Source organism: Eretmochelys imbricata, chromosome 1 (assembly GCF_965152235.1).
Source record: "Eretmochelys imbricata isolate rEreImb1 chromosome 1, rEreImb1.hap1, whole genome shotgun sequence".
NCBI lineage: Eukaryota > Metazoa > Chordata > Testudines > Cheloniidae > Eretmochelys > Eretmochelys imbricata.
Genome location: NC_135572.1, coordinates 231,341,503 through 231,363,625, shown reverse-complemented (window position 1 = coordinate 231,363,625; position 22,123 = coordinate 231,341,503). Strand labels below are relative to the sequence as shown.

General features: G+C 39.8%; 1 protein-coding gene across 1 annotated transcript in view; it reads right to left on the bottom strand.

Moving 5' to 3' along the window:
• Positions 1-22,123, bottom strand: part of LOC144271558 (potassium voltage-gated channel subfamily KQT member 1-like) — a 449,329-nt gene that overhangs the window by 123,306 nt on the left and 303,900 nt on the right. The window lies entirely within an intron of this gene.

The window sequence follows — 22,123 nt, the reverse complement described above, 5'->3', positions numbered from 1 at the left end:
CCAAAGAAAGCTGGATATAGGATGTGTTTACTTGTCAGAGAGCCGATCATTTAAATAAAAACAACACCTGACACTGGTAGAGTTTGCAAACAAACCCAGTTTATGGGGGAACTTCATCATGAACGAGACGACACACATTTCAATGGCGAACACATAAGGTTAGCTTTGATTCTGAGGCTGCATAGCATATAGCTTGAATAGATTTCAAAGCCTTTCAGATACTCATTTGAGTGCGTCTGGCCTTCTGTGTTCCATTTCAGAACAAATAACAGAATTTTTCTTAATTCTCCAAAAGGGGAAAACCAAACCAAAGCAAACCAAAACACTGTTTTGAAATGACAGATATGTTTTGTTTCGAAGACTGCAAATGAAATTGAGCCTGGGAGCCCAAGCGCTAAAGCTTCCAGCTGAGCAACAGCTTCCAGGGCTTCTAGGCTCTGACTCCCCATCAGCCCTGACAGGCTGCAGGGAGCCTAGAAACCCTGGGATCCATGGCTGAACCAGGAGCCAGAAATCTGAAAGTCCTTGCTAGTGCTAGCTCTTCCAGGGCTGTCGGGTTCCCAGTGCCACAGCAGGGAGCCTGAAAGAACAGAGAGCCCAAATCAAGCCAGGGTTCTCCAGGCTTCCAGATTCCCTGCCATAGAGCCTAGAGCTGGATCTCCTCGGCTCTCTGCCATGGAGCTGACTCAACACTAGCCAGGATGCTCCGAGTCCAAGTTCCTACTGAGCCAGAAGCCAAGCGAGGTCTCTCAGAGCTGTCAGGTTCTTCGCTTTGTGGCCAGGAATCTGAAAGCTGTGGAGTTCCTGACCCTCAGACTGTCCACATAGCCTGGGTGTCCCAGAGACATGGACACTGGAAGCCGTGGTGTCCCCAACTCTGAGGCAATCTGCATGGAGGGGGTGCCTTGGAGCTATAAACCACAGAAACACCGAGGTCCTTGAGTTCAAGGCAGTCCACATGGTAGAGCTGCTCTGGAGCTGTAGACCCTGGGAGCCCAAGCTCCCCCACAGCCTACCAGGAGAAGTGGCAGGAAGCCAGGTAAGGTTTCAAACCCTGCCTGTATTTCACTGGAAGTTTGTCAAAACTGATATATTTCCACGAAACACTTTTGATTTTGATGAACTGGCATCTTCTGATGAAAAACTGTTTCATCAGAAAAGCTCTGATTAGCTCTACTCATAACAATACTAACATATGCACATGCAGAAATAAACCAGTCACAGTATGTTGGAGGTTGGGCAAAGAGAAAGAGAGAAAACTATACTCAAGATGTTAATAAGCAAGAGTGATTCTGTGTGCCCAACTTGGGACACTTTAAAGGGGCCTGATTTTCAGAGGTTGGGTACTCAGCACCTTCTGAAAAATCATGCCCCAAGTTGAGGCAGCCAAAAATCACTAATCACTTTTGAAACCCTTGGCTTGTATCTTTGTATGTACATTGCAAAAGGTTACGAGGCACTATGCTGATGGGCACTCTCTGAGTAGGTCAGACAGATAGAACTATACGTGTGCCAGCTATGCCTGGTAGTCACTACTTGACAACAGAATAGAAAAGGGAAAGATCTTCTTGGCATTTCTCTTTTGAGAACTTGTGGACACAGTATGGCTGCCCCACAAAACAGGTTAAGAAAGTGTTACCACAGAAATAAACTATGGCCCGTGCCTTCCAGCCACATTCACTGAAGCACAACAGAGGGCTGAAGTGACTCATGGTCATAGTGCTGCAGTGGTAAGAGGGAGTGATAATACCCCAGCAACCCATGCCCCACTTGTGGGCCCTGAAGTCTTGGCAGGGGTGTTATCTCTGCTCTCGGCAGCAGTAACTTAGTTCTTTTGTCCTGAGAGAGTGAAGCACAATAATCAGAAAATCTAGTCACTCTTTCAGACCCTTTTTCTGATCCTGCCTCCCTCAGCTGCATGAAGCAAAAGCATCAACAGTCAGAGTCTTCAAATCCCTTTTATTCAATGGAATTCACCTTCAAGGGCAAGTAACACTTACAGGCTCCAGGACTGTAGTGGCCAGAACAGGGAGGCAGACAGCTGTGGAGTACAGAAATGCTACAGCGTAAATACCTCTCTCCAAGTGTACTTCCCCCATCCATACCTCAGCAAACTGTGAAATTAGGATCTTATCTCTTCCCCTTGTGCCAAATAGACAAAAGGCAGCATATGGTTCTCTGTCTGTATCCCGTTCCATTTGAACTGCTGTCCAACACACTGCATAGAATAGACTGTAAAGTGCCCAAAATAGGACTTCTTGTATCCTCTGTGTTTGTAAAAGTGCCGTGTCCAGTTACAGTGCTGTCATTGAGCCTGAGGCAGCAGCATTCAAGTCAGTGGAAATTTCACTGGAGCTATGATTATTTAAAATTACTTTAAAAAAACTACGAAGTCAAGCACTCAGATTAGAAAATGCCAGAATTAAGATTGTGCCACTTTGACCATATGCATTATGATACAGTTTTAAACAAGGGGACTGTGGAAAAAATAGTATGTGATCATATATTTAAGGACTATATCATAATGCATATGTGCAAGGGAGCTGAATTAAGGTTGCACAGGGACCCTTACTTCAGGCATTTCCTAATTTAAGTGCTGGACTTTGCAACCTTAACATTCTTTTAATGTAGTTTTTTATATGCAATGAGTGTATTTCATATATGTATATATATTACTTGCATGTGTGTGCATCCACATATTAATATAATTGATAAAATACACTAACAATGTGGGTGTGGTACAGCTGTCCAGTTATATACTCCCAATAACAGACTTAAGTTAATGAAGAGAAGAGCTGTTTGGCACAGCTACAAGGGAAGTCTAGACATGCTGGTCAAGTGGATTGATATCTGAAAAGCTCTTAGGGAGCGGGGAGCATATTTTTGTTCTATGTTTGTACAGCTCCTCGCACAGTGGGGCCAAATCCATGAATGGGGCACATAGGCACTACTGTAATAAAGATAATAAATAACAACAAAATTGCAGATAGCTTTTGAGTGTCATGTATTAGGCAAAATACAATAAATAGATATAATTTTTTCACTTAAAATAGAATTCTGGGCACTTTGTTGAAAATGAAATGCACAGCACCTCTAAGGATATAAATATGTAAAAAAAAATTATCTTAGATCCCATAGGAGCTATGATGACAAGCTGGGATTTGTGGGTGAACAGAGCCCAGAATGCATTTCATCACCACATATAAAAACAAGTTAAGACTGCTCATTTTAGTCTTTGCAAACATGCTTCCTCCTCTTAGAAACTTTTCAAGAAGAAACAATTAGTTCATAACTTGTGTCAGGAAATACACTTCTGCAAATCATCTCTAATGTGTGGAACTTAGTAAAGATGATCAAATTAAAAACCCTGGGAAAATTAAGGAAATGACTATGTGGCATGTTGGGAGCATGGCTAGAGTATTAAAATAGGCTTTACACTCAAATTCTTAGCTCTAAAGTATTGTTTAGTTGTCACGCAGCTCACAGTCCATATGTCTAGGAGTACGATTCTCAAGGATTTGGACAAAGGGACACGACACAGACTGCAGATGCGAAAGATGTCAAGTCTTTGGGACAGGGCTGTGTTGTTTCAACAAGCATCAAAAGAGACTTCTGTTCAGCAATAGTAGCTGCAACCCTGCCATTAGTTAATATCTGGAACTGAACCACCCTCTGACTATTATACAAAACTTGTATAACAAAGGGTCAATCACCATTTTAAAAAAGTCATAATGAAGTGTTAGATAATGGTTATATATCCAGCTGAATCTGACTGGACTACGCAATTTGAATTTGCGGTTAAATAAAAACTACAAGTATACATCATGGCAAAATGAGTAGTTATGAGTTAGGAGTATTGTCAGAGGGTTCACAACCAAGTAGAGGCAAGAGCATTTGATTCAACAATCACACATCTGAAATGTATTATTGGATTTGTAAATTTGTCATTGTTAAATTAACAAAGAGTTCATCAGAAGAAAAACATATTTCATTTTGTACAGATAGTATAGGAAGGGAGTATGTATCACTATAATTTCCAGGTTAGATAGATGTTCACACACTTGTTTTACTCATGTTAGCACACTAAAAATAGAGCAGCCACAGCAGCAGGGTGGGCTACCCACTGGAGTAAGTACCAAGGGTCCCAGATGGGACTGTACGCAGGGTGGCTAGCTCATCCTGCCACTCACACCACCACAGCTACACTTTTGGTTGTAGTGCACTACATGGATCCAAGTTATCACGGTACATTTACCCAACCTGGAAATTACACCTCTAGCTCCAGTCAAAACACATTCTTAGTGGCTGGAAAAGGGGAAGAGAGTGTCAGGGCTCCTGGGTTTTATTCTTGGTTCTAGCATTGACTTGCTATGTGACATTGACCAGATAACTTCTCTGCCTCACTTTAACCACCTATCAAATGGGCAAAGTTCCACCAGGGGGAAGGGGGGAGGCGGGGTCTTAATTCATGATTCAAAGCCTCAAGTGGAAGGTCCTACCCCATGTTGTATTAAAATGCAAACGTCAACTTAACAATTACATTTCAATTTCCTTTCTCAAAAAAATCTGGTTAATTTCTGCTTAATATTGAAAAACACAGTCCTTTAAACTACAAAATGTAGCCTTTCACTTCAGCAAAATAAGTAACTTGAAAAATTTCTGTTTACAAAATGGAACCTTAATTTCTAGAAAGACAAAATGTTATGCTTTCCTCATTCTGCACCAGCCATATCTAAAAGATTTAGTGAGGAGTCTTTACTCAAACTGGTGAGCAGTTATTTACACAAGAAGCCCCAGTGAAGTCAGAGATGCTATTCATGGGAGTAATTGCTCAGCAATGTGAATAATTAATTTACGAGTTCCTTAGCAGAATGGGTTGACCTACCTTGAACAGCCCCCTCCCCTTTTCCTCTAACCTGCAACCTGTCATTCTTCTATAACTTCTTTCTGAAGTACCAACCTGAAGCAAATACTCACCAGCAACCACACACAACACAACAGAACCACTAACCCAGGAACCTATCCTTGCAACAAAGCCCGTTGCCAACTGTGTCCACATATCTATTCAGGAGACACCATCATAGGGCCTAATCACATCAGTCACACTATCAGAGGCTCGTTCACCTGCACATCTACCAATCTGATATATGCCATCATGTGCCAGCAATGCCACTCTGCCATGTACATTGGCCAAACCGGACAGTCTCTACGTAAAAGAATAAATGGACACAAATCAGACTTCAAGAATTATAATATTCAAAAACCAGTCAGAGAACACTTCAATCTCTCTAGTCACTCGATTAGAGACCTAAAAGTCGCAATTCTTCAACAAAAAACCTTCAGAAACAGACTCCAATGAGAGACTGCTGAATTGGAATTAATTTGCAAACTGGACACCATTAAATTAAGCTTGAATAAAGACTAAGAGTAGGTGTGTCATTACACAAAGTAAAACAATTTCCCCACGTTTATTTCCCCTTCACCCCCACTGTTCCTCACACATTCTTGTGAACTGCTGGAAATGGCCCACCTTGATTATCACTACAAAAGGGTTTTTTTTCTCTCCTGCTGGTAATAGCTCACCTTACCTGATCACTCTTGTTACAGTGTGTATGTATGGTAACACCCATTGTTTCATGTTCTCTGTGTATATAAAATCTCCACATTGTATTTCCCACTGCATGCATCCGATGAAGTGAGCTGTAACTCACAAAAGCTTATGCTCAAATAAATTTGTTAATCTCTAAGGTGCCACAAGTACTCCTTAACATTTTTCAAGTTAGTCACCAAAAATGACATTGAAAAAAAAAAAAAAAGTATTGGAAAGCCCCATGCTTAGAGCCCCAAATCTTCAAACACCTAAACAACATGAAGGATTTTTAAGAAAGCCACTGAAGAAAGGAGTTATGTCCAAATGCTGGAGGCCCTTAACTTGCTATTCCCTTTTTGTTTTGGTTGTGTTCTGCCTGGGTAGTTTTTTGTTGTTTTAAATTGAGTTTTGTTAGAATTTTCAGTTTAGCTTGTGATCCATGGACTGAAATCCATCTCAGATACAGAGGAATCTATTTTTCATATATAACTTTTCTTTTGATTTCGACTGTTAGTGAATTCATTTCTTTCTGTATGCAATGCAGTTTTGTCCACTGACAACATTTGGTCATTACTATGACGTGTGTGTACTGACTTCATATATTAAAATAAACTGGATTTTGTTAGCAATTTTTTTCTGAAAAATAAAATAGCTGTAAAGTCTTATTAAAATGTGGGATTTTGGGAGGTGGTTGATTGTTTTCAAAACAATTTTTAATAAAGTTGGTTTTCATCAAGTGATATATAAAAAAAAATCTAAAGTTGTTTGTTTTGGTGCCCCGAGAATCCAAAAACTTCCCTAAGCCACCTTTCCTCAGATTCAAAACAAATTAATAAAATTTATTTTTGTTACTCAGATATCTTCGAATGAATGGTCTGTCATAGAAGCTTATATCCCCTTAAGTTAAGGTTTGCAATGGAAGAGCAGGTACATCAATAATTACCATAATACTACATCATTAATTGGTAATATTGCTTCTAGGAGGCATAAGTGAAAAAAGACTTTGATGTTGTATATCAAATAAAACCACAACTAATTAAACAACAGTTTTTTGGCTCTGATCCCAGGTTCCCCCTCAATACACACTCTTTATATTGTGTTCAGTACAACTCTGTTTGAAACATTTTGGCAACATTAAAAAACATTTGGGTAAACAGGGGCTGGAATAATTAGTAAGCAATTCACGCCAGCAGACATAACTGAGATTTGGATAAGACAGAATTTTGGTTTAACAGGGGTATTAGCTAAACGGGATTGCACAATAGTAGATGTTGATTTGAACATCTGTTTGTACTACCGTTGCTGTTTATTCCTGACTAAACATGTGGATCCTGAAATGTTGATTTTTATTCTTCAGTGGTTAACATTAAATTCCCCATCAATAAAACTGGTAAGTAAACATAGTGAAAACAAAATAATGCACACATATACAAATATCACAGCCTCTAGTCTGTTTACAAGTATTTGCTACTGCTAATTCAAGCACGAGTTACAAAAAAACAACTATAGAACAAACACATTGAATCAATAAAGGGAGTTAAGAATGGTTTTAATCACTGGTGCGAACATTAATAACTCTTTTCACCTTGTTTGTGAGTTCATTATTCACAGTAGTATTAAAAAGATAACAATTCCTCCCAGACCAGCACTTCCACCCCTCTGTCTGTTATGCTTTGAATTTAAATTTTGTCTCTTTGTAAATAAGAGTAAAAAATATGAGGCTAGGTATTGTTACTATGAAGTTTCTTAAAGATGACTTTAAAAGGATTTTTAATGGTTTGTGCCTTTTTCTTGGCTTGTTTATGACATATAAAGTTTGGTGTTATGTTAAATGATGTTTGTTATGTTACCTTGACATTATCCAAAATGTTATGCCTACTTTTTCCTGGTTTTTGTAGTGGTCTTCTTGAGGATCTCAGTGGTGTGCATTATGAACTCTCACACCTTAAATTAAGGAGGGTGAGGTTTCTCAATCTTTAAACAAGATTCCCTCTCTCGAGAGCTGGCATGAAATTAGAAGTAAAAAACAAAAATCAGAGTTTTAAAGATGTCTGACTAAAAATCCCTTTGCTTCTGAAGCTCTCAGTTTACAAATTTTGATATGTCCATTTCATTTGTCCACACAGATTTCCAGGGTAGACAAGACCCTATGTAAACACAAGTAAAATGAATCAAAAATCTTTTTTTATTAAATCCTATATCATAAGTAACAAAAAAGAGCACAAGAGCCTTTTTTTTTTCCTTTATGGGTCAACCTCAAAACAGCTACCTAATGCTATTATGAGATGCATACATATTTTATTTATAGCAGTGTTTCTCAAATTGTGGTCCCATGGGCCACTTCCAGGTGGTCAGCATAGCTATTTCAGCCTCTATATTGGAATATCTTTCAGTCTCCAAGAAATGAAGCTCACTGCTACATGAAGCCCAACAGAGACTCTTTCAGGATGTACACATGTATGTAAAATTATAGGACAAGTTTTTTAGAAGTGGATGCCTTAAATCAGACTCCTCAGTTCGTATTTAGGCACCGATAAAAGCAACCTGATTTCAGATGTCCTGAGCATCCAGGAATTTAGAAGCACTCTTTTAAGGCACCTTTATCACTAGAGGATTTTCTATTTTATTTCATCAACTAAATAAAAAACAAGCCTTTCTCTGCACCATTCATAGCTGGCTTTATATATCTAAAAAGAAGTAAAATTTAAAAGGAGGTACTTTTGACAATGTACATTCAGACTGTGGAACTCACTGCTACAAGATATCACTGCAGACTAGAGCTTAGCTAGATTCAAAAGAGGTTCAAACACTTAGATGAATAGCTAAAATATCCAGAGTGACAATTGCAACTATTGGGCATTAGAAGGAAGTTTTCCCTAAGTGTTGATTATCCCATAACTGTCAGGGTATCTTCCTCAGAAATAACTGGAGACTGGACTACATGGACCACTGGTCTGATCCGGTATGGCTATACCTGAGTTACCATTTGCCAGGAGTTTTTAGTGTAAATTCAACCATGATTAAATTTAGAAGTACCACCAAATCAGAGGGGTTGCACAGAGAGGAAGACAACCAAAGTGACTTGAACAGATTAGAGCAGCAGGTGCTGTCGGGAACAAGGGAAGATTGAGTTCTAAAAAATGGAAAGCTCAGGGAGAGGAAATCACAGATAAAACACATGGGGAAGGATTATAACCAAACAGCAGCACCTACACCATTAAAGTGGACATATTTTCATCTTTTATACTTAGTACTGTCCTGATATTTCTTCGTATAACTGAGTACTATTGTTGCCACAGGGATAGTATTGAATGAGGAGGGGGGGAGGCAGCCATCTCTTCCTTAAGAAGGAGTCTGCAGTATGACAAGTTTGAGAAACACGATCATGTACTCTCAGAGAGATAATGTTTCACCAGCCCAGACAAAAGGGTCTATTTCTTTGTTCACCTGTTGTAGTGTAGCTCTTTTCAAGACCAGAATTGCATATTGCGCACACATGTCAGGAAGAGGTGGCATGTCTACCAGATGTTTAGGGTCCATATTAGTAATCAGACACCCATGCAGGCCTGAACAATAGGTGAAGGACCCCCAGCCCCACAATGACACAAGCTTCCCTGAAAGTCGACAGATCAGTTCAAAGGTGCTGAAAGTGATTCATCACTTCGTAACCATAAAGTTGAAGCCACATGAGATGAATATGTAGCTTGCCCTTTTCTTTATTTTTCCACAGGTAAAGAATAAAAGGGGCATCAATTAATTATTAATTACACAGAACTTTTTACATGCAAGATGATAATATATTGTGCTTTGCTTACAATAGCTAATTTGTTTCTAAGCAAGGCTCCTGCAATATTTGAGTAATTTTCTCCATGTTATATACAAAGATTTGATAGATTAATTGTCCAGATGTTTCCTTGGGTTTTGTTCTCTCTTTCTCACATAATAAAAATCTTTCAGCACATTCCCCCCACTCCCCACAATAAACCCACAGTCAATCTGTTATACTTTGCTGGAGACATAAAACAGTACTACATGTGTGTTATAATCATTCTAAAAGTAAATCTAACATTTTTCTTTTACAAATAACGTGAAAGATTGAATTTTTATTTGTTGATATGTTGCCCTTTGCCCTAGAACACTGGTTCAGTTCACTAATGCCTTCACCTTCACTTCCAGATTGACTGCAATTTCAAAATCCCAAATCAGATTGTAAAATCAGCATATCAAACCTTTTAGTTTCTTACACTGCAGAAACGCAATAAAAGAACAACAATAGTTACTAATAAAAGCAGATGGTTAATAATTATCTAATGCTTACTAAAGGTAACCTCCACCCCCTTAAAATTACTTTGGAACGTATTTAGCTCTGGATGTCATTTCAGTAAAATGTATATACTTCGAACATTTTTGTTCGGTACATATCACAAGTACAATTTGTTCTGTCAACTGAGCAATCCTGAAAACAGCAGTTAAAACACAAACAGCAACAAAGTCCACTTCCTAAATCACCGCAACAACATTTCATCCCTGAAATACAGAACTGATAAGGAATTTCTTAGCAAGGCTTATGGAAAAAACAGCAGATTTTAAACTTTTAGGGCATTTTTAATGGATGGGACATTTGAACTGAAAATCATTTTTGTTCTGGAAGACAGCACTCAAAAGAAGGGAGAGTATGCAATAAAGTGAAACAATATGACAGTAAGACCCTGGTCCTTCAAGCAGATCTGTGGGCAGACTCTTGCTCCAGTGAGGAGCTCCACTTATTTCAACAAGGCTCTGCATGGTCAGATCAGATGGAGCCATTTGCAAAATCAGGGCCTAGGCATTCAGCGGATTTCTCTCTGTGCCTTAGATAAGTTTACTAAGTACTTTATTTCAAACAGGTTATATATAGAACTGAGTAAAAACTGCTTAGGGGTTAGTCACATAGTTTCTCAACTTTCATTGGAATTCAAGGTCTCCTTTTGAAGAACTGGGCCACTAATGCAGGTCAGCCTGTTACAGAACTTTGACATTTTGCCTAGTCAAACAGCCCTCACCAAGGGTGTGATGCAAAGCCCACTGAAGTTAATAGGAAGACTCTCTCTAACTTCAATGGACTCTGGATCAGGCCCTAAGCTAATAGCAGCCAGCTGTAGCCTTCATCTCTTCTCCAGCAGGAAGCCCTCCCTAAATCTTCCTGACTCCCAGCTCAGCTCCGGGTCAGGGGATTTAGTCAGTGGAAGGGAGAAATGGAATTCTTTAAGGAAGATATGGCTTGGTGGCATTTTTTTCTGTAGGAGAGTTGTGGAAGCAAAAATAGAATTACCTGGTGAAGAGTTTTGGGGGGATGGGCAGGGTATTGTTGGAATTATATGGTATTATTTTTGTGGCGGAGAAAGTGACTCAATGCTTATGCTAAAGAGCAAGGACAACAGACACATTTAGACATTTTGTTTGCTTTAGCATTTCCTTAGGATAGTTTTGTACATCTCTATTTAAGATGCTAAATACAATAGCACAATCAACCCCCTCTTAGCCTGTGTATGTTTTAGTGCACAGCTTTCACTTAAGCTGTGCCAGGACAACTCTGATGATGTCAGTCCTTTCTGACTCAATGCCCCTCCTCCATTAGACCACCAATACCCAACTTTCTTCTACAACCAACCAAAGGGGAACAACAATTGTCAAGAATACATACAGTATTTCCCCAAACACAACAATTTGATTCAATCTCATAGCACATATATAGTATTCATTTTAAGATCTAACAAGGAATGGTATCCAGAAAAAGGATGATTTGTTTAAATATTCTGTGTAACTGGTATGGAAAGTTTAACACATGCTACCAAAATATAGTTAGTGTTTATAAAGTGCAAAAAATAAACTAACTATCATTATTTTTACTCCTTTTTGTAATAAAGACTAAAAGGTTATCCATGTTGGCTCATGTTAGCTTATCTCCTTCCAGGACTGTATGCTTCATTCCAATTCTGCTTAAACTACTCAAAGAATGGAGCACTCTCTGTCTACAGCCTAAATCAATTATAATCCAACTCTGCTTTGCAGATTCTTAGAATACACAGTAGGCAATGTGTCTTAGTCCTTGAGTAATATACTTTTTTCTTAAAATGCCTCTTTTCCTTGATAACATTCAGCCCCAAAAATTGGGTTTCAATTCCAGTTTCAAAGGGAGGGTGGGTGAAATTCTGGCCCGACTGAAGTAAACAAAACAAAACTCTCATTTACTTCAGTGGAGACAGGATTTCAGCCAGCATCCTCACTGAATGTATAATTTGAACCTCTTATTTTTCCTTCAGAGTTATTTGACAGCCATGGTGGTTGCTCCATGCAGTATACCACAGGACGTTTCTTCCTTTCTGTTAGTTGTCATTTCTCAATTAGCCTTCCAATAGTCCAGTGCTCCTTATAATTTAATAGCAAATAGATTATCCCCCTCTCATTTTATGAAAGAGAGAGAGAGAGAAGACACATCTCATTCCCTCCTAGCCAGCATGGAGCCAAATCCTCACTGCCTAGGATTTAGAAGTGAAGAAGGGGTGCAGAAAGTGAGACACAAAAAGAAAAATAGAAGTAGAGATGAATCTGAGCCATGAAATTCAAATCACAAATTTCTGGGTTACTTTGATCTTCGGTCTCATTCACCCCACTCCCCTTCTGAGAAGAGGAGTAACTCCTATGAATTCACCCTGACTTTGTGTTTTGAACAGCACATTGCGTCATGTCATTTCAAGACAATGCCACAATGCGAACTTTGCAACACAATATCAGATCATCACATTGTTATTAACTTGTGGTTCTCTGTGTGTTTATTCAACAAAGAAGCCTCACAGCTCCTCAAGGCTGAGTATCGCTGCACAGACACACACAAATGCTGCTGAACAGTTTAAAATGAATAACATAATTTTACCATTTGAAAGAATATCATTAATGTGTCCTTTCTTATAATTTTAAGTGAGTTACTATCCTGAACAGCTTGCGCTGAAGTCAAATAATCTTCTTTCCTTTCTTCATTCACAAAGGTAAGAAGGAAAAAAAAAAGTGTCTTTTTGATAAAGGGGCTCAGAATGACAAACGTCACCTTTCTGGTAATGGCCCTACACTTTCCAGAATTTCGATGCTGGTGTGAAATTCCTTTCTGTGTATAACGACATGATCCTGCTCAGTCTCTCTTTACGACTAGGGCATACAACTAATTCTATTTAAAATGCTTAAAATTACTAAGACAGCAGCTGAAAGCTGGATGCTATGGTCTATGTAACCAAACCCTGATTTGGTTGCTGTGAAGGGATGCTGTGACATTAGCCTTTTAATAAAGCTTAATAAACATGTAGCAGCTCTATTTTAAATGGTGGGTGCCATATGCAGGACTGGGTGGAGACTTTCGATAAGGCAGCTTACCATATGGTGTCCCAGTGAATGTGGCACTGATAGATATAACGTGCTGAAACCTCAATGAACTTATTACTCTGCTGCTGGAGTTTTAAATTACACATTTTGCCCCATTCACTTGCTCTAGATGTTAACTCTAATCACCCACCTCTTCTTACAGCTATCATGTTTTCAAGCTGTTTGTATCTCCAAGCAGGTATCTGTTTTCTCCTGTTGAACTGTTTGATAGTCTTTGATACATCATTGCACTAGCATTTGGCATCCGTGTGTGGTACTTAGCAGTACAGAAAGGCAATTTCTCTTATGTTCAGATTTACCTTTAAAAGAACCTAATCAAGATTATAGGCCACATCCTACAGTCCTCACTCAGACTCAGCTCCCATTGGAGGCTATATGAATTTTGCCCGAGTGCATAAAAACAATTGGACCAGACGCTAATAGTTAAAGGGCCCAATTCATCCCTGCATTACTCCTTCTTCCCCACTGTATAACTCCATTAATTTTAGAGACGTTCCACCCACATAAAACTGGAATAACACACTGATGAATGAGGCTAAATACCACTAAAAAAAAATAGACCACTTCAATAAAGTACATGCTTGTAGATCAGAAAGCTTGTTCATATTTAATGTGCATTTATAACTAAATTAAAATAATTACATTTAATACTATCCAAGGATATTTTCTCTCTTGGTGTATTTCCTCCCATTCCTTCCCCTTCTAATCTAGCATTCATTATGAAATTTACTACAAAGACAGATAAATTAAAAGTTATTTTGATAAATGTACCTCCTCCAAATAAATATCTCTCTCACTAATAGGTTTGTTAAACCATCATCAAAAGACTCTCTATAGACCAACGGGCAGTGGGAAATCAACCAAGATTAAAGCCTTATCTAAATCATATGAAAAATGTAAACCATGAACAAGTGAAAATGATCAGGTACTTCATTCCATGTCTTAATAAAATTGATAATAAAAGTAACAGCAACATAAAATTGTTGCTTTTCCCATTGTCTGTCCCTCCCAGAGCTTAGTTGCATCATGTACAGTCTAAGGACTGATCTTGCAAATACTTAAGCATGTGATTAACTTTCCTTGCATGAAACAGTCCACAGAAGTAAATGAAACTACTCACAAGAGTAAATATATGCATGAGCTTAAGTGTCTAAGATCGGGTCCTTACTGAGCTTTTTATAGCACCAACATTGTGCTATTGATATGGACTGTGAGGTGGCTAGCATACTTTTGGGTGCTGCAAAATAATAATTTGGACACATGCTGGAACAGGGATCGGCAACCTTTGGCCTGTGGCCCATCAGAGAAATCTGCTGGCGGGCCGGGATGGTTTGTTTACCTGCAGCGTCCACAGGTTCAGCTGATCACAGCTCCCACTGGCCACGGTTCATCGTTTCAGGCCATTGGGGGCTGTGAGAAGCAGTGGCCAGCACATCCCTCGGCCCACGCCGCTTCCCGCAGCCCGCATTGGCCTGGAAGGGTGAACTGCAGTCAGTGGGAGCTGCGATCAAAAAAGCAGAAGTGCCATCAAAGTCTAATAGACTGAAATGGCTCCTCCTTTCTTAGCAAGATAACCACAGAGAAGAATGGGAACAAGCTGAGTGAGTGGGGGCAAGCTAAATTGCACAGCACCTGGAAACAGGTTTCTGAGACAACTGGGAGTAATAACTCCTGAGCAACAGTCCCAAAACAAAAGGATTTTGTTGCATGTGTTTGGGGTGGAGTTAAGACACACAACACAAAGCCAGCGACAGAAATGCTGGAAGCAACTAAAGCTTTGTTTACAGTATGGATCCCACTCGTTGAAACAGTGGTAGCAATGGTGGGAATTTCCCCCCCTCCTGTAGACATAGCCACAGACACACACTAGAAATGAAGACAGGGCATGGGTGGGAAACAGACAGAGAAGCTGCTGCTGGGGGGAAAAAGTGCTGAGACACAGCTGTTTGAGCTGGAGCTCTGAAAGCAGAATGGTCTCTGTGAAGCTTGGCTGCTGTCTTTGTCCAGGGAGAGCAGGAATGGTGTATACTGTACCACATTCCAGGTAACGACTGCATGATCCGTACTGGCTGGACGGTGCAGTAAAGGCACCATACTGATTCCTCCACACAGATGTGTAAAAGGAATAACGACAAACGTACTGCATGTGCAGCCACAGATAGTTACCTTACTTCATCCTCTGTTGGGAGCACATTAGACAGCAGGGCTGCCCGTCCTATGCCAAGGGCGCTATATGGCCATGCTTATGGATGAAGTAAAATGATATTGAAAGTCTTGGCGGCTGTGGATTGTACGCACAGCATGTCATCACTACAAAACTATGCACTTTGAATAGCTAGAAATTGGTGAGAAAAAAACAATACGAGCTCACTGAGAGCAAATTAGCCATGACGAGGGTTTTGCTCCGTGTAAAAAACACTAAACAGACTAGTCCATTTATTAATTTTTTTGCCATGCTCTCCTCTGTGTTATTCATAAGCTCTTTTTAGCCCTCCGTATGGCCCTCGCCCTATTGCAAAGCTAAAGTTAAAGGAGCCTTTCCTGCTTGCTGTGACCAAGAATATACTGCTTTTATTTAACGATCCCTGGCAATGTAGCTGGTGCTGGACAAAACAAAAACAATGGAAAAAGGGGTCTTTGTCCTAAAGAACTTGCAACCCAAGACCCAATTATAGGAATTATACTCACATGCACAAAGTTAGGCACATGCATAATTGTTTGCAGGACAGATGCCTAAATTTAACAAAGTTTAGACACATGACACCAGAGGTTAGCGGTCTATTTCAGTAGTGGGTGAGGTTTTGTGGCCTGCAGTGTGCAGGAGGTCAGACTAAATGATCACAATGGTTTTGGCCTTAAAGTCTATTAGACTATGAGATGGAGGAGAAGACGAAGGGGTATTCCCAAATGGTCTCATATGCTGTTTTTATGTAATACATCAGAATGGGCTCTAACATTGTTTTTGCCTTCCCTAGTCATTTCTTTGCAAAATATAAAGCCACCCACAGCTGAAGTGTTGATCCATCTCTATGGCCAACAGCTTACATTGCTACCTACCCTGGAAAATCAGCTACCTTCCTTGCCTACAACACAAGATAGTCACTGATTTCCTCTCCCCCACCCTTCTGCCCCCAAGATACATCACAAAAATGTGCCTATATCAAAGGAAAACATTTATCTGACTGACTGAACACCAGAAATTTGTCATGAAAACCACTATTTGTCATTACTCCTTCTTTAGACACATTGGCCCAAGTTGTTAAAGCTTGTTACAACCCTTTGCACCACTCAGTTGGCATAAAAGTGGCTGATATCCAGCCACAAATGCAGAGAGAATTCCCAAGGCATAGGGAAACTTCCTACTAGTGCATCTATACTACTGTTTGACCCTCCACTTCTGACCTCCGAGGCATGTGTGAAGGAAGAGAAGGGTTTGCAGTGGTGTGGCGATCCTCCACTGTCATAGCCAGCAGCAGAACTGAGAGCTTCCTGGCAGAAGTTTTTAGTGGCATTAGGGCCTGGGTTGGTATTGGCCCCAAGAATAAGGGAGCAGTATGTGGAGCCATGATTTCCCAACCAATCCACTTCTGTACCAAGCCGAGTTCTGGCACAGGACAGAATCTACCCTTTTGTTCAGGGAAATTTGAACAAACCACATGTTTAATGTTGAGATGTGTGTATTTGTATTTCAGACCCCCATGCCTGTATTGATATTAACTGTGATGGTGCATTCTAACGTAGCGGAATGCCTCCTGTTACAAGCATGCTCACAATACAAGCTCAGCTACCAGCACTAGTTTTCTTCTAGCTAGCTTGGATATTGGACTGCAGTGACACCAGTGTAACAAGCCCACCCAGAACCTCTGGTTATCACTTGTGGGTTTAGCCCATGCTGAAACACGTGCTGCCATGGCTTCACTGCTCCAGTGCCCAAGCTAGCTCGATTAAAGAGAGCTCAGGTATTGTACATGAGCTGCAATCATACCCCAGGTGTTGTGTCGGCATATCCTAAATGGGTGAGAGAACATTTCTCATCAAATACTGAGATAGCAGCAAGGCTATCTAGCCAGTGAAATGTGATGAGACAGCCACAAAAAGAGGTGCTGAAAATTAAAGAATAAAAATTCTTCTTCGACAGAATGATAATTCAGGGATGTATAAGATGAATACTACTTACATAAGAGACAACCGCTGTAAATAGAAAGAAATAAAACATACACTTCTGGTAAGAGCCAGCCAGGCAGAGGCAACAAACGCTGCAGGCTACACGCTCTGGGAAAAGCCATCATCCCCTGCAAAAAGACACTTTTTGTTGTTGCTTTTTAATAGGAAGAGGGTGCTTTATAAATTCTTTGTTTCAGATACAAATTACAAGTTTACAATATTATTCTGAAGGCTCATCACTGCTTGAGTCTTTATGCAAAGAGCTTAGAAAATCCTCACATTCAGCTGTAGCTGATGAATTTCCCTTGCCTTACTCACAAAATGAAGTGAATGGGACTGCTCACTGGATCAGTTCCTCAGGGTATGTCTACACTGCAAAATAAAGCCCGCGGCACCAAGTCTCAGAGGCTGGGTCAGCTGACTTGGGCTCACGGGATGAGGGCTAAAAACAGCAGCCTAGACATTTCTGCTTGGGCTAGAGCCTGGGCTCTGAAACCTGCTGAGGGGGAGGGTCTTGGAGCCAAAGGCTCCAGTCCCAGAGGGAACAGCTACACTGCTATTTTTAGCTCCATAGCCCAAGCCTCACGGGCCCGACTCAATTGACCCGGGCTCTGAGACCCAGTGTCAGGGTTTCACTTCGCAGCATAGACATACCCCTAGTTAACTTACCTACAGTCTTTCCATTGGTTTCAGTGAATTGGATCCAGCCCTGATTCCAGTTTCTACTTTTCAGTACAAACTGTTTCTAATTATTGTCTTTAATAAGGCTCTTTTTTTTTGGCTTTGGTATTTAAAATATTGTTTTCATATTGATCATTGTTTGCATTTCTCTCTTAGGGTGGATGAAATATACTCCAAGTTTGGTATTGTAGTACAGAGCCCACCATGAAAGCAAGAAACAAATTAAAAGGAAAACCCTGAATCTGACATGCTCGTCACCCATTGCTCTGATCACTTTGCTTGGGGTAGGTCTACACTGCATCAGAGGTGAGGCTGCAGCACACACAGACACACCTGCGCTAGCTTTGATCTAGCGAGAGCAGTGAAGCTGCTGCACCACAGCTTAGTTCTCAGGTACACGCCCAGGGTCCTGGGCAGGCTTGTACAGCCCATGCTGCCTTGGCTCCACTGCTATTGTTATTAGCAAACTTGGGTGTGACTACACATGCTGCAGAACTGAGCCCCCTGGATAAGACTGTAATACATACTTTTCCATCACCACCCCACACAAAAGCCAGAAAACCATTTTTAAAAATGTTAGTTATAAAGGTAAATTGGTGCAAACATACATTATATACATTAAATGACACTTTGAAAAAAAATCGTACTAGACTATCTTAATAGTCTGAGGAAATGGAGAAGGGACAGATGGTTAAAACACGGTGGAACTACACTAGGAAAGAACTGTGTATCAGTAATAAAATTAATAATAATAAAGATGTCCAAAAAGTGACTTAATATCTATAACGTTAAAATATACTCAGTGATTCCATTTCCAACTACATCATCTAGTTGGCCAAAACAAACGCCTATCTCATATGCCCATCAAGCAAACTAATTGTCAGGTGAACATTAATCTGTTACTAATTCATATTTGATACAAAGGAGAATAAAGTTAGGAATTAGAAGAAAATATAGGTTGTAACTTTGTCTGCTCCTAAAGAGACACATTATGCTTAACTTCTCGAGACCAGGACAACAGAAAAAGCAAACCAAGCTCCACCCACCTTGAGTCTTAAACTGACTTAGAGGAAGGCAAGATCAAAGAGGTATTTGAAATGTTAGTCTTAGGGAAAGGAAACTCTGGAAATACCTCCAAAGCTGGCCAGAGGAATGTCAGAAGAGTTAGGGGACCACTAACTGTGTGGAAGATGGAGACTATGACACTTCCCCCTTACAAGAGATGCAACTGATCAAACATTACTTTTTTGAAATGCAGATGTAATTTGCTCTGCCAACCTGGTATAATAATAGATGCTGCCCCATGTCTAACATCAAAAATGGAACAAGGAGAAAGGATGATTGAGGACAGTGGAGGCTGGAGGCCATGTTTCTGGCATGCTGCCTGTCAAAAGTATAGACCCGGTAGAAAAGCATAAAAAAAATGTCATGAAGAATTTAAAATGGGCATTTTTTTTCTTATTTCTTTTTTGCAAATTTTCACTAAATGCAAGGAAGATTTTTTTTTGAACTTTCAATTTTCACTTTTCTCCCTTTTTCCCATTGAGTACAATGAAATGAATGAAATCCAGCTTGAGTTTTCTTCTCCCGTTTTTCCTTTTTTCCATTCTAACATTTCAAAGCTTCCTCAACTAATGAGTCCTCTCACATGAAGTGTGTTACCGCAGGGCTATGTTCCTCCATATGCCCAGGAAATATCTAATGACCATGGATAAGAACCATATTTAAGGGCCAAAGGTGATACAAATGAAAACAAAAATACAGTGTTAACCAGCTTAAAAAGTAGCCAGAAGCTAGGAGTGGATGACAGGGGATGGATCACTCGATGATTGCCTGTTCTGTTCATTCCTTCTGAAGCCCCTGGCATAGGCCACTGTTGGAAGACAGGATACTGGGCTAGATGGACTATTGGTCTGACCCAGTATGGCTGTTCTTATATTCTTAAGTACCAATTCAGTTTAGATTTATGTGAATGGATGAGTAGAAAACGGTGGTTAGTCCTGGGGAGTCCTTTTTGAAACTTCAAAGAAGTAATCTCAGTCAAGAGCTTTATCTCCAAGATTCATACTTAAGTTCACACAAATCAACAGTCACTTTCCAAACAAATCTACAGAGCCACAGTGAAAGAGTCCTGAACACCACCCTACTTCTGATTGTCCTTCAGAAATATTAGGAAGGAAGGATGATTTTGTGGTTAGGAACAGGACTGGGAGTAAACTGACCTGGGCTATATTTCCACCTCCACAACCAACTTCATGTCTGACCTTCAGCAAGTCACCTAACCTGCATATGCCTCACCTTCCCCATCTGTAATACCACTTAACTGTGATACCTCACGGGGTACAATGAGTCTTCATTAATGGTGTATTCAAAGTGCTCTAAGATCTCTGGATAGAACATGCTACTGAAATGCAAAGTATTATTATGACGGCATGGATTCATTCTGCTTTGGAAATGTAATCTAATACCTGACACTAACTGTATTATATCACTGTATTAAGTTCAAAGCTAATATATTTTGATCCCAAACACAGTATAAAGTGTCCAACATAAAATCAGTTTTATATATATGATTTAAACAAGTGGTCGTTTTTCTTTTAAATATATAGTGATGGTATTCAAAAGTAACTTACTAACATTAGTGGTATGCGAGATACCACACTATCTCCTTATAAGCAGGATAGGTAGCATTAAAGATTCTGTGATTTGGTAACCAAGGGAAAATGCAAATTTTTAATGGAAACCATTCATTGCAGTTCTAAGTTTTTCAAAAATAGGTGGTGACAAAGTTTCTAAATATAGTCACATTATACATCTAAGTTTTAAGCACTACTGTGTCTCTGTGTTAAAGAGGGAATGGGCATTTTGCTACATTTCAATACTTGATCATCTACTGACTCCACCGTGAGAAGAAAGAAAAAAAGTCATAATGCCTGTAGCAAGTATGAGCCAAGTCCCAAAACACCTACGGAATCAGACTGAGCTGAAAGAAATAGTTTTCAATGTGTAATTAGTGATTGTCATAAATATAAAGGGAAGGGTAACCACCTTTCTGTATACAGAACTATAAAATCCCTCCTGGCCAGAGGAAAAAAACCCTTTCACCTGTAAAGGGTTAAGAAGCTAAGATAACCTCGCTGGCACCTGACCAAAATGACCAATGAGGAGACAAGATACTTTCAAAGCTGGGGGTGGGGGGTGGGGAGGACAAAGGCTCTGTCTGTGTGATGCTTTTGATAGGAACAGATCAGGAATGCTCTTCAGAACTCCTGTAAAAAGTTAGTAAGCAATCTAGCTAGAAATGCGTTAAATTTTCTTTTGTTTAATGGCTGGTAAAATAGGTTGTGCTGAATGGAATGTATATTCCTGATTTTGTGTCTTTTTGTAACTTAAGATTTTGCCTAGAGGGATTCTCTATGTTTTGAATCTGATTACTCTAAGGTATTTACCATCCTGATTTTACAGAGGTGATTCTTTTACTTTTTCTTTAATTAAAATTCTTCTTTTAAGAACCTGATTGCTTTTTCCATTGTTCTTAAGATCCAAGGGTTTGGGTCTGTGTTTACCTATGCAAATTGGTGAGGATTTTTATCAAGCCTTCCCCAGGAAAGGGGGTGTAGGGCTTGGGGGGATTTTGGGGGGGTGGGGAAGATGTCTCCAAGTGGCTCTTTCCCTGTTCTTTGTTTAACATGCTTGGTGGTGGCAGCATAGGGTTCAAGGACAAGGCAAAGTTTGTACCTTGAGGAAGTTTTTAACCTAAGCTGGTAAGAATTAGCTTAGGGGGTCTTTCATGCAGGTCCCCACATCTGTACCCTAGAGTTCAGAGTGGGGAAAGAACCTTGACATTGATCTTCAAGGAAAACAAGCTGAAGACATTTCAAAGTCTGATCTTTCACATTACCATGCCTCCTCTGCACTTCACTCAAGTTCACTTCTATCACTTCCATTGAACATTTATGGAAAGAAATTAAGCAAAGATAATAACATTGATAAAACTATGTAGTGAGCTGTAGTGTACAGCTCACTACAGTGTACAGTACAGTATACTCAGTAGTGAGCAGAGTATACATCCTATATAATATAGCTAAGCACAATCACGTCGAGCTAATTCACTTGTGTTTACTTAACTATGAATGATACAATTGGAAATCTTTCCAGGTAAAGAAAACTATACAGAATTTTAAAAAGTGCACATTTTAAGTGAGAATATGCTTCCTTTGCTGCATTTTCCCAAATTCCTTTTGACAGTCACTGTATAATTCAATAATAAATGAG